This window comes from Tupaia chinensis, unplaced genomic scaffold (genome assembly GCF_000334495.1).
Source record: "Tupaia chinensis unplaced genomic scaffold, TupChi_1.0 Scaffold000659_1, whole genome shotgun sequence".
NCBI classification, from domain to species: Eukaryota; Metazoa; Chordata; class Mammalia; order Scandentia; family Tupaiidae; genus Tupaia; species Tupaia belangeri.
The window spans coordinates 764940-775392 of NW_006160181.1; positions in this window are offsets into that span (position 1 = coordinate 764940).

A 10453-nucleotide genomic window follows, 5' to 3' on the forward strand; every position below is an offset into this window, starting at 1 on the left:
GGGGCTCGAGGGCAGCGCAGCAGGCGGGGCGAGCGTGCCAGACGCTGCACGCCGCAGAGGGGTGCACCGTGGGCGCCGCGGAGCAGGTGGGCGCGAGGGGAGCGCGGGGCCGGAGAGGACCAGAGCGCGAGTGTCTGCGTGAGAGAGAGAGGGAGCGAGCGCTCCGGGAGAAAGGTGGGAGAGGGCGCGCGAGGGAGGAAAGGGGAGTGCAAGCGCTCGTAGGCGAGCCTGAGCGCCGGCCCAGCGCGCGTGCCAGAAGGGGTGTCCGGCCGGCCCAAGTCTCCGGCCGACCGGGGGGGACTGGCGAGGACTCGAGCCAAGCTTCGAACCCTTCCTCCCGGCCGCTTCCCCTCCCAGACTCCGCGACCGAGAGCCAATCCTGGATCTTTAACCCTTCCCTCCCCGCCCTCTGGCCCGCGGGCTTTCTCAGCACACCATCTTCCCGCTTCCCGCTGCCCAACGGCCTCGTCGGCGGAGAGCGGCACCCGCCCAAGGGGCGCCCTCGCGGGGACGGGAAGGAGCGCTGACCTGACCGCTGCGCCCGGCCCGCTTTGTCCCTCCTCTCCGACCTGGTCCCCTCTGGGGTGCGGGCTTAGGATCCTGGCCGGAAAAGACGTGTGTAGACGTTGACTCTGGGTGGGTGACAGGTTTCTGGAAAGGCATTACAGTAGAAGGTCAGCCCGGAGTGCGCGTTCCAGAGTCGGGTTAGGATTCCGCTCCCCTTACCACCCCGCCGCCTGCCAGGTTGCGTGGATTAGCCGAAGAAAAATGACCAGGTGGGAGGGCCGAGTTAACTCTTCAGTTCCCAAGTGGTTGGATGAAGGTGGAGAGCGCGGTGAAGGGCCGGGGGTAGAGGAGTGACCTCAGGGCCATTCCCGAAATGCGTGTTTTGTGTTTGTTTTGCGCTGAGGATTGTTACTGGGGTCTGTGGTGGTGGTGGGAGATGGCTTAGACGCGACTTTTGGAAGCATAAACTGGGGAGAAGATTTTGGAGCACTTGACCGCGGATACCTGGTCCAGACAGCTGTGGACTCAGTCTGCCCCCTAATGGTCATCGGGGATCATTGACCGTATTCCGCCGACAACTTCTCCAAGACATAATCTCAGCAAACTTCTTTTATTCAACAAATATTTCCAGAGAATCTTCTGTGTGTCAAGCACCCGCTAGGTATGTGTATGTATTATATTACATTCATATATAATGTATATATTCCGTGCCTTTGAGGAGCGCTTTTTAGGACAAATAGCCATACCACAATATGCATTAAACACTGCAATAGACTAAGGGCCCAGACGAGGGCTACTGATTCTGACTGAATTGGGGATGAGGAATCTACAAAAAGAAATTCAGCAAGGGCAGAGGATAAGAAAGATACCCTGTGTAGAAAGAACAGAATATTGAAGTATATTTCCTATATAGGGAATTTCAGGAGACTTGAATACTTTTTTAAAAACAATTTTTAAAAATAATGATTTATTTTATTTATTCATTCATTTATTTTCATTTGACCAGAGAGAGGCGCAGGGGCGGGGGGAGTGAGAAAGCAAGCCACCAGGTCTGGGACTCGAACTGTGGTTGGCCATGTGGGAGTGTCCAGCACCTTCCTCCGTGCCACCTGCTGGTCCCCATTTTTTACAAAATTTGTTTAAGGGTTTTGCCATAGGAAGTGTAAGCTTGCCAGAAAAAGATAGAAAGAGGAAAAGTGAGAAATCACCTTCCAGGTGGGATGCCCACACTGTAATCTCTTTTCCTCCATTCTTCTCTCTGGATTTTGGGCATGTACCCACACATTCTGGGCATGATTTTCAAGGGGCTGGGTGAAGGATGTGAACCATGATCAACCATATAGGGGCCCAGTGCCTTAACCACCACACCACCTGCGGTCCCTACCATCTTCTAATATTTTTTTTTAATTATTGTATTTAACTTTATTCATTTATTTATTTATTTTAATTTGACCAGAGAGGGACAGAGTGGAGAGAGAGAAAGAGAGAAAGTGAGAAACCAGGTTAGGGACTCGAATTGTGGTCGGCCTTGTGAGAGTCCAGCGTCCTTAACCACCACGCCACCTTGCCACCCCCCTGAATATTATTATTGACTAAATAGTGGCCCATGGCAGGCATACTTTGTTTGCCTTACATTTTCTCTATATACATATTCTTTCTTTTTTTGGAGAGTTTTTTTTTTTTTTTTTGCTATAGGGCGCGTGTGCTCACCAGAAAGACAGAGAGACAGAAAGTGAGAAGTCACCCCCCAGAGGGGATGGTCACACCACAATCCCTTCTCCTCCATTCTCCTCTCCGGATCCTGGGCACACACTTGTGCCTGGCATGAGTTTAAGCCACCGGGTATGGAACTTGAACCGTGGTCGACTTTGTGGGAGTCCAGCGACATAGCCATTACGCCAACTGCTGGTCCCATCTATATACATATTATTTCATTGTCCATATATAAAAATTAGAAGATGGTTTGTGAATATTTGGTTTTCTGACTTTCCTTAAAATATTGAAAGATCCAACAATACAGGTCCTGCATCCCTCCGTGGACACTCAGCTGAGAAGAGTATCCATTACCTAAGATGACTAACGTTTATCATGGCTCTGACCCATCCTGCTTTACTCAAGCACATGACTTATCTGCCTGGCTGCAGTAGGAGTCTGTGTTTTCAACCCTGACGTAGAATGCAGGGTGTGTGTGTGTAGGAAGACTGGGGAGAGGCAGAAAAGAGAGTGGTGGAAGGCAGATCATGAATGCTTTTGTGCAACAGGCATAATGTCTTTGTTCTGTATTGGATTGGAGTTCAAGAGGTTGTAGAGATAGATAAGAGACAGCGAGATATTTTCTTTTCTTTCCTTGTTTGTCACAGGGTGTGCACTTGCCTGAGAGAGAGAGAAAAAGAGAGGGAAAGTGAGACATCATCCCTCAGGGAGGATGGTCATGTCACAATCTCTTCTCCTCCAATTTCAAGATATGGAGAACATAAGCACAAATGCCTAGTGTACTTTTCTTTCTTTCTTTTTTTTTTTTTTAAAAGAGATATTTTGCTATAGGGAGCATGTTCTCGCCAGAGACACAGAAAGAGAGAGAGAGAGTGAGAAATCACCCCCCAGGGAGGGTGCCCAAGCCGCAATCCCTTCTCCTCCATTCTCTTTCTGGGACTTTGGGCATGCATGCACATGCACCTGGTGTGAGTTTAAGCCACCAGGTCTGGGAATGGAACAGGAACCATGGGTGGCCATGTAGGAGTTCAGTGCCTTCACCACTGCCTCACCTGCTGACTTGCTGTGATTTTCAAGTCACCTGTTCAGGACTCAAATCGGAGAGTAGATTATGTGGGAGTCCAGTGCCTTAAGCACTATGCCACCTGCTGGCTCCCAATGGGGAAATGTTTTTTCTTTCTTTCTCTCTCTTTCTTTCTTTCTTTCTTTCTTTCTTTCTTTCTTTCTTTCTTTCTTTCTTTCTTTCTTTCTTTCTTTCTTTCTTTTTAAAATTTTTTTTAAGGATTATTTTCTTTAACTTAAAAATTTTTTTAACTTTATTTACTTATTTTAATTTGACCAGAGAGGTACAGAGGGTGAGAGAGAAAGAGGAAAAGTGAGAAAGCAAGCTGTTAAGTCCTGCACTCAAACCGTGGTTGGCCATATGGGAATCCAGCGCCCTTAACCACTACGCCACCTGCTGGCCCTGGAAATGTTTCTTAAGTAGAATCAATTGGACTTTGGGAAGGGAAGACAAATAACTGAGGTATAGATAACATTGGACTCATTAGTTGAGGAGCTGAAGAACGAGGTTTTAGGAGGAGATGTTTCTGATTTATTGAATTTGAGGTATCTACAGACACCCAAGCGGAGGTGTCCAATAGGCTCCTGGGTAGGTGGAGCTGGAGCTAGGAAGAAATGACTGGACTAGAAATACAGTTTACTAACTGAGCTCCTCTCAGTAATGGTGGAGTAACCCTCAAGCTGCAGATAACTAGAAGTAAAATTCTTTTTTTAAAATCAAAGAACCGGTGGCCCAGTGGCCAAGCAGTTAAGGGAGCTGAATACCACATGGCAATTAAGTTGTTTTTTGTTTGTCTGTTTTAGTTGGCTATCTAGCACATACACTTACTGGAGAGAGAAAGAGACAGAAACCACAAGAAAGAGAAATTACCCTCCAGGGGAATGACTTTGCTGCAATCCCTTCTTCTCCATTTATCTCTTGGGATTTTGGTACATGTGCCTGGTGTGATTTTCAAGCCACTGGGTTTGGGACTCAACTCATGGAGCCAGCCATGTCTGCCCCAACCTTTGTACCACCCGTTGGTCCCTGACTAAGCCTTTTGAATCCCAGCTGCAGTGGATTGAAAAACACCAGTCTTGCGTGTGTGCATGTTCCAAATCCCCACAGGATGGAGAAATAGAGAAGGGACTGAAGCTTGACCATGCCCCGTTAGGGGGTACTTTCTCCCTTACCCTTTCTCTGTCTCTCTCTGATGAGCACACATACTCTCTGGCAAATTTTTTTTTTTGTCAGAAAAAAAATCAAACAACTGGGACCAGGAGATGATGTAATGCGTATGTCACTGGACTCCAATGTAGTCGACTGTGGTTTGAGTCCTGAACCCGGTGACTTGAAACTCACCCCAGGCTCTTATGCATACGTGCCCAAGATCCCAAGAGGAGAATAGAGGAGAAGGAACTGTGGCATGGCTATCATCCTAAAGGGTGATTTCTCACTTTTTGTTTCTCTATCTTTCTAGCAAGTGCATGTGTCCTATAGCAAAAAAATCTCTCTTAAAAAAAAATCAACTAATAAGGGGGAGACAGTGGGTGGCATGGTGGTTAGGTGTTATACTCCTGCATGGCCAACTTCAGTTCAAGTCCTGGACCTGTGGCTTTCTCACTCCACCCCATCCTCACCCCCGTGAGCTCACATGCCCTATAACAAATTAATAGTAATGAGAGGGGCCAGCGGGTTGCATGATGGTTAAGGCCCTGGACACTCCCACATGGCTGACCATGGTTCAAGTCCCGGATCTGGTGGCTTTTCCTAGAGAAACGTCTACCCCAACCAGACTTTGTAACTTCTTGGATTAAAATTCATAAAGTATTCTCTTATAATTAATTTTGTTTTACTTTTAAAATATTCTTTTTAAAAAAATATTTTATTTAACTTTATTTTAACAAACCTTATTTATTATTTTTTAAAATAATAAATGTGCATGTGTGCCCAAAAACCCAAGAGGAGAATGGAAGAGAAGGATTGTGGCGTGGCCATTCCCCCAAGGGGGTGATTTCTCACTCTCTGCCTCTCTGGCGAACACATGTGCTCTATTGCAAAAAATCTCTTATTAAAAAAAAAAAAAGAGCAAAAATTTCTCTAAAAATGAAAACAAAACAAAACAAAACAATCTGAGCCAGCACGTGGCATGGTAGTTAAGTCATTAGATCCCAGATGGCTGACTCTGGTTTGAGTCCTGGACCTGCCAACTTAAAAATCAATCTGGGGGCCAGCAGGTGGCATGATGGTTAAAGGTGCTGGAGTCCCACATGGCTGACCATGGTTTGAGTTCCATACCTGGTGGCATACTTTCTTGCTTTCCCTTTCTCTCTCTCTCTATCTGGTCAAATTGAAAAATAATAACAAATGGAATTAAATAAATAAATAAATCTTTAAAAAAAAATCAATCCAGAGGTAGGTCACGTGGTTGAGGTGCTGGATTCCCATATGGCCAACCATGTTGGCCTGGAGGTTTGCTTTCTCACTTTCTGTCTTTCTCTCTGATCAAACTAAAAAATAATATAAAATGAATAATTATTATTTATTTTTTTTTGAGAGGTTTTTGCTATAGGGCTCATGCGCTCGCCAGACAGAGAGACAGAGAGATAGAAAGTGAGAAATCACCCCCCAGGGGGGATGGCCACGCCGCAATCCCTTCTCCTCCATTCTCCCCTTGGGATCTTGGGCACACACGCACACATGCCCGGCGTGAATTTTAAGCCACCGGGTCCGGGACGCGAACTGCAGTCAACTATGTGGGACTCCAGCAACATAGCCATTACACTAACTGCTGGTCCCCCAAAATAAATAATTTTTTAAAAAAATGTCAATCCAGGGGGCCAGTAGATATTGTAATTGTTATGTCACTGAACTCTCACATGACCAACTGCAATTTGAGTCTGGACCCCAGGGGCTTGAAAATCATGCCAGGTGCATGTTTGCGCTCAAGATCTCAGGAAGAGACTGGAGGAGAAGTGATTGTGGCATGGAATGATTTTTCACTTTCCCTCTCACTGTGTCTATTTTTCTTTCTCTTCAGGTGAATGCACACGCCCTAAGACAAAAACTTCTAAAAAAACAAATCAATCCTGGCTCGTGTTTGCGCATGTCTAAAATCCTAAGAGAAGAATGAAAGAGAAGAGATTGCAGCTTGGCCATCCCTCCTGGAGGGTGATGTCTCACATTATCTCTGTCTCTCATGTGTGCATATAAGTGTGTGCACCCTATGGCAAAAACTAAAGATTTAATCTAAAAAAATAAAAATAAATAAGAATTAATTGATAGGGGGCCAGCAGGTGATATGGTGATTAGGGCAGTAGACTCCCAAATGGCCCACAGACCACAGCGGTTCAAGTCCTGGACCTGGAGGGTAGCTTTCTCTCTCTTGTGAGCATGTATGCCCTATACCAAATTAAAAAAAAAAATAATGGTGGAACCAGCAGATGGTGTAATGGTTATGTCACTGGACTCCCATGTAGTCTACTGTGGTTTAAATCTCAGACTCAGTGACTTAAACCTCACACTGGTCATGTGTGTGTGCGTGCCCAAGATCCCGAGAGGAAAACAGAGAAGAGATTGTGGCATGGCCATCTCTCCTGGCGGATGATTTCTTGGTTTCTGTTTCTCTGGCAAACACACACGCCCTATAGGAAAACTCAAAAAAAAAAAAAAAAGTAAAATTAAATTAAAAAAAGTTAAAAAGAACCAATTGATAGTTTTAACAGCAAAGAAAGTAATTGGAAGAAAAAGTAGAAGAAATGAAACGTGGATAAGAATGAATGGAGGGGAACCAGCAGCTGGCTTAATGTCTATGTCGCTGGACTCCCATACAGCCGGCTGCGGTTCGAGTCCTGGACCTGGTGGTTTAAACTCACGCTGGGTGCATGTGCGTGTATGCCCAAGATCCTGAGAGGAGAATGGAGGAGAAGGGATTGCAGTGTGACCATCCCCCCGGGAGGTGATTTCTCACTTTCTGTCTTCTTCTGTCTTTCTGGCAAGTACATGCACCTTATAGCAAAAACCTCTCCCTCACCCCCCCAAAAAAACCCCCACAAATAATAATAAATAAAGCTAAATAAAAAATAATTATCTTTTTAAAAATTATTTATTTTATTTTATTTAGTCGTTCTTTTTTTTTTTTTTTTTTTTTTAATTTGACCAGAGTGAGACAGAGAGAGAGAGAGAAAGAGAGGGGGAAAGTGAGAAAGCAAGCCACCAGGTCTAGGACTCAAGCCCTTGTCAGTCATGTGGGAGTCCAGCACCCTTAATCAACACACCACCTGCTGACCCCAAAAATAATTCTTTAAAACAAAGAGAATTAAAAAAAAAAAAGAATGAATGGAAAACACAAAAGAGAGGGCAAGAGACAAAGAAGGTAGTAGGAGAGGGTCTAATGCTTTTTTTTTTTTTAATGAGAAAGCACTCACAAGGAAAGATGGCCATGCTCTGATACCTTCTCCATTCTCCTCTCTAGATTTTGGGCACGCATAAACACACACCCAGGGCGTTTTTCAAGCTGCTGGGTCCAGGACTCAGGTAGTGCAGTTGGCCATGTGAGATCCAGCTGTCTCAACCGCCATGCCATAGGCTGGCTCAGTCTCATATATCTTTATCTGGAGTCCAGGAAGAAGGGAAATAATAGACAAAGCTAACATTTGAAGAAATAACAGCTGAGAAATTTAAAAAGTGGATGACAGGGGCTCAGCCACAAGGGTGCTCACTGCTAAGATGCTGCTAACCAGAGGCTCAGGCTACATAGGAGGCCCTAGAACCAGCTCAGCCTAAACTGGCCAGATGTGGTGATAGGCACCTGTATTCCTAGCTAGCTGGGAGGCTGGTGCAGGGGAACTGAGACATGGTGAGATCGTCAAAAGTCTTTCTCTCCTGGGGCCAGTAGGTGGCGTAGGTTAAGGCGCTGGACTCCCACATGGTTTGAGTCCTGGACCTGATAGCTTGCTTTCTCACTTTCTCTGTCTCTAGTCAAATTAAAATAATAGTAATAATAATAATAATAATAAAATTAAATAAATAATTCTAAAAAGAAAGTCTTTCTCTCAGACGTGCACACACACACACACACACACACACACACACACACTGTCTAGTGGGTTGTCTCTCGGCTCTGTAGCAGGACAAAGCACCCTGGGCCAATGGCCTGGAATCATTCTCCTCTTCTAGGCTTTTGTGCTTGTGATGAGAGGAGCCTTACCCTCAGAGCTTTTCTTTCATTTTTTTTTTTTTAAAGAATTGTTTATTTGGGACCAGCAGTTGGTGTAATGGCTACGTTGCTGGACTCTCCCGTGTAGTCAACTGCGGTTTGAGTCCTGGACGCGTGGCTTAAACTCATACCAGGCGCGTGTGTGTGCGTGCCCAAGATCCCAAGAGGGGAATGGGGGAGAAGGGATTGTGGCATGGCTATTCTCCCTGGGGGGGTGATTTCTTGCTTTTGGTCTCCTTGTCTTTCTAGCAAAAACCTCTCAAAAAATTATTTATTTAATTTTGTTTGTTGTTATTATTGTTATTAGAGATTTTTGCTATAGGATGCATGTGCTTGCCATAGAGACAGACAAAAAGTGAAAAATCATCCTCAAAGGTCTAGGGACATGCCACAATCTCTTCTACATTCTCCTCTCAGGATTTTGGGCATGCATGCACATGTACCTGATGTGTTTCAAGCTGCCTGGTTTGGGACTTGAACCATTGTAGCCACGTGGGAGTCCAGTGCCTTGACCACTATGTCACCTGCTGGCCCAGTTATTATTTTTTAATTTGCCATAGGGCATGTGCACTCAAGAGAGAGAGAGAAAGAGGGAGAGTGCAAGTCGCCACGTCCCAAACTTGAGCTGCAGCCTGCCATGTGGGAGTCCAGCACTTCAACTACATTACCACCTGCTGGCCCTGCTAGTCTCTTTAGAACCGGTTTCTGCCACACACGCCTTTTCATTTGCCCCTACCACATGGCCAAGCTGTAAATTTTTCCACTCTGCTTCTCTTTTTTTGTTATGACCTATCTTTTTCTTTTCTTTTTCTTTCTTTCTTTTTTTTTTTTTTTTGAGAGAGAGGTTTTTGCTACAGGGCACATGTGCTCGCTAGAAAGATAGAGAGAGATAGAGAGACAAAGAGAAAGGAAAAGTGAGAAGGCACCCCCTGGGGCAGTGGCCACATTCCAAATTCTTCTCCATTCTCCTCTTGGGATTTTTGGACATGCATGCACGTGTGCTGGTGTGATTTTCACGCTGCTGGGTCCAGGACTTAAACTGCTCTGTTGGCCACATGGGATCTGGCAGCCTCCAACACCAGGCCACTGACTGACCCACAATTCTATCATTGTTTGTTACTATGCTGCTAACAGAAATACTGAAGACAAGGTAAATTTAAGAAAGTTTATTTGCAAAACTCATGCTTCTGGTGGCTGGACAGTCCAAAGGCGTAGGCCTGTAGCATGACTGAGAAACAGAAGAGAGAGAGAGAGCAAGCTGTGGACAGCTATCTCTCTTACAGAAACCAGTTCTCATGGGAACTGACCCCTTCTCAAGAGAGCTAGAGCTCCCTGAGTCTCTCGGGACATCCTTAATCTATTTGGGAGAATTGCCTCAATGCAATTGCCACCATCCACTCACTGCCTATTAGGCCTTACTGCTTCTCAAAACCAAATTCCAAAACAAAATTTTGGCAGATAAACCATTTAAACCATAACATACACATTAAAAAAGGGGGGCGGAGGAGGTGGCATGGTGGTTAAGGTGCTGGGCTCCCACATGGCCAGCTGTGGTTCAAGTCCTGGTAGGTTGCTTTTTCATTTTATCATTCTCCCTCTCTCTCTCCCTTTCTCTCTCTCTGCCTCTGGTGAGTGCACATAGGTCACCTATGGCAAATTAAAAAATGATAAGGGGACCAGCAGATGGTGTAATGGTTATGTCACTAGGCTCCCACGTTATCGAACGCGTTTGAGTCCTGAACCCAAAGACTTAAAATTCACACTGGGTGTGTGTGCATGCGTGCCCAAGATCCTGAGAGGAGAATGGAAGAGAAAGGATTGTAGCTTGGCTGTCCCCATTGGGGGTGGTGGTGGTGGTGATTTCTTGCTTTCTGTCTCTCTGTCTCTCTGGAGAGTGCTTGTGCCCGATAGAAAAAAATCTCTAAAAAAAAAAATCAATAAATAAAATTAAATAAAGATATTTATTTTTAGAG